Raw genomic sequence first — 5,207 nt, 5'->3', positions numbered from 1 at the left:
ATTTGTCGAGTTCCCAACCGCTCTTGGAATTACAGGAACTATGTAGTTGTTGCTATCTTCGACAAGCTTGTTGCCGTCCTTCGTGGTTCGACTGGATGGATATTGCTCAAAAATCAGTTTCTGTACACGGATGTGTACTGTGATGCAATTCAATACGAGGGTCTTGTGTTTGCTTCCACCACTCATGGCACTGTTTTTGCATGGGATCCTCGTAGTTTCGGTACGTTTATCTTCCACCGTAATTATAACTGTTTCATCCACATGCATGCGGGTTAGCAAGTTTCCCTTTACTAATTAACCTTCTTCTTATGTTTCCAAGGTCCTGTGAACATTCCACCACCTATAATTGAAAATTTTTATAACCAAGGGGGAGATGACGATGGTGATGATCACGGGCATGAGGACGAGCAGGGCCCATATACTAAGTGGCGCCTGGCAACTTATTCCGATGGATCACCCCTTCTTGTCTGTATACAGCCCACTGCTGATGTTTCTACTAAGGAAGCAGGTGTTGTCTCCCATGGTCGCACTCTCCGGACTTATTCGAACACCCGTTGCATGGTATTTGGGGTGGATACTAGTGTGCTAGCGCCAACACCTTCTCCCTGGTACCGTATTCATAGTCTTGGAGAAAACTCGTTCTTCCTTGGACAAACTATCCAATGATGGTGAAAGGCGATCCAACTGCTGTTGACACAACGTTGCTACCATTTATGATAAGCAACAGTATCTATACCTCATACATTACGGTGGTTCCCTACCCTGGTACTGATATAGTAGGCCGCTTCAGCCTGGATGATCAGTCCTACATTGGTCTCGAGATTGACAATAGATGGCCCTTCCCAGAGAATCACTTGTGGTTCAAAGCAAGCCTTTCCAACGCCGAGGATTGGTTGATTTGAAGTTTATTTAATTGCTTGTTATTTGTTGTGTGATGAAAACTTTAGTATTTATAATGTATCCTCGTTGTCGTTGTGGGTTGATGACCTGTTGTATGTAATAAAATGATATGCCTGTGATAAACTTACTAAATTTATGAATGGCTTTCGAGTCACTTCTCTGAGTGAGTGCTGCGACGAGGCAAAAAAATATTTTCTGAATACATAATTGTACGTGCATTGCAACAGGTTATCGGATGAGGCCAATCAATAATAGTAGTACACTATTTGTACTAGCTTCACATGCTTCGCACGTCGGGCGGGTGTTTTTATTGTAGCTGCAAATCTCATCATCGTAGGTCCTCGGATGAGTCCAGTAGAAATTGCATTATGATGTTTGGGTTCAAACTTTCAGAACTCCTGCACTATCTCTACCTCTACGTATACGTAATACAACAAGTTTTAAACTTGAGACCAGCCACCCACCCTCACAAAGAACACTTTTTAACCTAGCACAGACTCCAGGAAATTTGGCCACAGTGTGAGGTGGGCCATATGTTAATGTGTTCGCTGTACGTAACCAGCACCTCGAATCCTCGATACTACTACTATATAAGTAGTAGGAGTAGTAGGGTGGCATGGGCCAGAACAAGCATTCACGTCCAGGAGTACGACACACGCCACCAGCACGACTTCCATCTGACACCATATTTATTGGGGTCCATGCTACAACAATCTCTTGAACCTCGTCGTTTCTCTAACTCAGCCATCGCGCGGCGGGCGAGGTGGGGGTTTGCCGATAGTCGGTTTGCTCAACTACGGTCCCACTTGTAAGGCCAACTCCAACGCACGGCCCCGAACGGACCTCCGTTTTCCCTAATTCTGTCTGTTTGGGTAGGACAATGGGGTCGTGTCTGGGCCATTTCTCGGATGCGGTGGCCGTGCGCCGAACGCGTGGACGCATCCCAGCCGCGTACATTTTTCTTTGCAAACACATATCTTTTTTTCATCATTGATTTTTTGGTACATGGAAATACATCACCAAAATTTGACTAGAAAAGCAAGACCAAAGAAAACAAGAACCACAAGAATACATTTTAGAAGATATCCAACTTCCATAACTGCTCCTGTAAGTTGGATTAGTGCCTTCTCGATGCATTCATTGTTGATCTACGGAGGCTCGATCTTGCGTGCTTCTTTCTTCTTCGAGTGTAAAGAAGTAGACGTTGCTTCCTCGCATCTAGTCTCATGTCTAGCCTCTATTCTATCAACAAGTGCACTAGTCTCATCTCTAGCCTCTATGCTAGCTAAAAGTGCTATAACATCTACTAAATTGCGCTCTATCAATATATCGATGTGCTCTTCTTCCCAATACCAAAACTTGCATCCATTCTACACAATAAAATTTTAAGTTAGTACAACTAGTCTAATCCGAGAGCACAACCGAGGTCGGGTTCTTCCTCCTTTTGCTGACACGTGGGACATCCAGCATGCAGGTCATTTCATGACAGAAAATAGAGTGGTAGTTGAAGCCATGTGATGTGCATCTTGGGTTAAACTGTAAATAGAATCTTACTACTCTTGAGTAACTCCAAAAGAGGCCACCGAAGATCTTTATTGGATTTGTTTTTATCACCAGCATGTCGAGGTGAAAGATGTGCAGGTTCAGTGGGTCCTCTTGTGTTTTCACTAACATGTGGGACCGCATATGAGTAAACAGACGATGGGCTCCGCACGTCTGCTGGCTGGCTGAGAAGAGAGATACAGGAGGGCTAAGCACGGACTCCAGGAAATTTGTTCTATGTAACCAGCACCTCGATATAGGCTCGATATAGTGGGGTGGCATTGTCCATAACTAGCATTCATGTCTAGCAGTACGGCACATGCCACCCACACGAATCCCATCCGACACCAATTTTCTTGAAGTCCGTGCTACAGCCATCTCTTCTCCCTCCTGTTTTCTCAGCCATTGCACGGTGAGCGGTGTGGGGTTTGCCGATAGTCGGTTTGCTCAACTGCGGTCCCACTTGTAAGTGAAAATGCAACACTGCACACATTCCCCCTTGAGCGGCGTGCCGGACCAACCGTGGGGGGGTGCAACGCGAACACGGCAGGCTTTGCCTTTTGAACTTGTAACTTGTAAAATTTGGTTCTACTCCATGGCGCGACCGATAGATAGAAATAATGATTTTCCCTAGAGTAATGAGAAGTTTGGTTCTGGCGCGGTTCATGCATGGAGTACGTACGAAAATTATTAAGTTGATGTGAAAGGTAAGATAATTACTAGTGGTACCATATCTACTACATGGATTTGACGGAAAGATAAAAATACATACGGATCCATCAACGACATCCTCACGCCCTCGTGCGCCGGGTCACCAACCGATGTGTGAGGAGCAGCGGCGTTGGCGGCGAGCTCAACGTGCTTCTGAACAATGTCGTCCAAGGTTGCCCTGCGGTCCAAGAAGGCCAGTGTCCTATCGTCCTCCTCTTGCATGTAGTAGTCCTTATGGACGATTTGCGCGTAGACATGGGTGATTATGTCGATGGTGTCTTGCTGCGCTAGGCTCTGCGCGGCGAGCGCGACGGCGGGCAGTCGTAGGGCCACCAGTGCGTTGAAGAGGTTGTCACCATAGTGGCCGTTGAGGGTGGCGGGCATCGCAGAGCCTGGGTGCGTCGGCTAGAAGCGTACGTCAAAGTCGTCCGTGAGTTTCTTGACGACGGTGAACTTGTCTAGGAAACCAACGAGGACCTCATCAAACAAGGAGACGAAGCTGTCGTCCAAGCGTCACCTCGCCATGGAGGCCTCAAGCACTACCAGGAGACGTTCTTGGGTACCGGGCCGTAGGCCGGCATCGTCGACCATCTGGCACAGCCGGCTGATGCTCGCGCTCATCGCCTCCATGGGTCTAGCTTAGCTTCTAGTCAGCTGATCTTGCGATTTGAGTGATCACTCTTGCCCTTGGTTAGCATGCGTAGCTGCGTAGGATTTCGTATTAGATTGGACTGGCGGGGAGCCTTTATATGAGAAGTGCAGATTGTGTTGAATTCACGTGCGTGTTGGCCATCTACTCCTTGGCCCTCTACTGCACCTGCATTTGGCTGTATGGAAGGTGGGCCAGCCACCCATTGGGCCCACGTGTCATTCACCCAAAGGCAGTCGCAGTAAGTCAATGAAGCTGCGTGCCCCTCCATGCCAGTGCAGTATAGTCATCTCACCGAACCTCTAGTTGGGGCCAAACGAGAGAAGTATGATGTTTACCGATTTATTGGTCCCCTTTGCATTTTGCGCCAAGTTGTGACCTTTGATTTAACTAATAAAATGTTAATGCATGTAAACAAAAATGTTGTGTAAGTCACCTTACGAAAACCAAATAATCCCAAAACACTTAGGCACGGTACATTAACTCCCTCCTTGTTTCTTATTTCGTGACATATCAACCAATGAGAGATGTGGGTCGTGCATGCTTTAAATGACTTGAGACTACCAAACATGACATGCAATGTTTAGTTCATTGCATGTAATCCTATTAATTAGCAAAAATACATTAAGTTCTCTTGCCGATAGGAATAAAACAATACACCATGTATTTATTTACAGAGGGAGTAGTACATTTTTTGTGACATGCATTACTAGATATTGCTAGTCAAATACTAAAATCCAGATGGACATGGTAGTACTCCTAAATCCAGATGGTGGTGCTAGTAGTACTAGTAGTAGTACTACCAATGTAGTAGCACTGTACTACCTGTTGGTCTAATTATTGTGTGCTGCTCCTCACAGTGAAGTGACAAGACTCTACACCGGAGATGACACCCACTACAAAAAAAAGACACATCCGTGACATTTTGGGTTGAACGAAATTTTTTCTGTCATACATATGACACTTCTATGACGATAATTGTGACAAAACCCAGTATCATCATAGCTGTGGTGGGCTCCTACTTCTATGACAAAAAATCATGACAGAAAATGGGCTTTTCGTCCTGGGCGGGCCGGAGACGTAGCTGCATGACATTCTTTGGGCCGTCCATGACGGAAAAAATCGTGGTAGAAGCAAGGGCGAGGAAAATTTCGGGGAGTTCCCGGTAACGGTGGGAGGTCGGGGGCCAAGCGATGCGCGTTCTCTCGTACACGTACGTGTGTGTGTGCGAGGCGTTGGCTCTAACTGAACCCGAGCGAGGCGTTGGGCTCTAACTGAACCCGAGCGATTGCACTGCAGGCTACGCGTTACTGAACCCGAGTGATCAATCGATGGCTGTTAACTGAACCGATCGAGCGATTCCTTCGCTACTGCTGCTAACTGAAGCCGATCGATTGGATGAACA

This window comes from Triticum dicoccoides, chromosome 1B (assembly GCF_002162155.2).
Source record: "Triticum dicoccoides isolate Atlit2015 ecotype Zavitan chromosome 1B, WEW_v2.0, whole genome shotgun sequence".
Classification (NCBI taxonomy): Eukaryota; Viridiplantae; Streptophyta; class Magnoliopsida; order Poales; family Poaceae; genus Triticum; species Triticum dicoccoides.
The sequence above is the reverse complement of the archived record's forward strand: the minus strand, read 5'-3'. Positions refer to the sequence as shown.